A 762-nucleotide genomic window follows, 5' to 3' on the forward strand; every position below is an offset into this window, starting at 1 on the left:
ACCGAAGAGGTGTTGAAGAGATTTCTTAGGAGCGTGAAGAGGACATGCATCGCGACTACCCACACATGTTTGAGCAGGTAAATCAAATTTTTTGTATGACTTATATATGACTTATGGTTACATGTATGGCGATGTTTATACTTAACACTAAAGGACAAATTTTTGAAAACACCCACTTTTAAGATTTAAATAGCAAAAACGACCCTTCGTAAAAAAAATGAGCAAAACCGACCCTTTTCATCTGAAAAGGGTTGGTTTTGCTGAACTGGTGATTTACGCGAAGTGCACGGGACTAGTAGTCCCGTGCATTTCATTTTGTTGCCAACATCCCTAACTTCCGCCCTCTCTCCTCCCTCTCCCCCCCTCTCTTCACTTTTTTCCCCTCTGCCTTCATCTGCAAGCAATTCTTTCCCCCATTAACCCTCCTCCCTCCCTTCTCAATCTTTAGCTCCCGCAGACCACGAGATATTGCAATTGACAGTCAAGACTCAAGTCTACCAACATGGAGCCAAACTAAAACCAAAACAAAATACCTCTAGCATCACCCCTCTGTTCATTCCCACAAAAACTTCACAGAGAAATAAAAAATAGAAGGACAAAAAAAAGAAAGAGAAAAAATGACTCATCTTTTTCATACATACAATTTAGCTCAAACACCCATCTCATGGCGACGACGAATAGTAGCAAGCAGAAGGAGGAGGAGAAGAAAAGCTCTCGATCTCCTCCGAATCGGGCAACCCGACGGCGGCCCAAATCCGCTCG

The sequence above is a fragment of the Asparagus officinalis genome, chromosome 10, assembly GCF_001876935.1.
Source record: "Asparagus officinalis chromosome 10, Aspof.V1, whole genome shotgun sequence".
Classification (NCBI taxonomy): Eukaryota; Viridiplantae; Streptophyta; class Magnoliopsida; order Asparagales; family Asparagaceae; genus Asparagus; species Asparagus officinalis.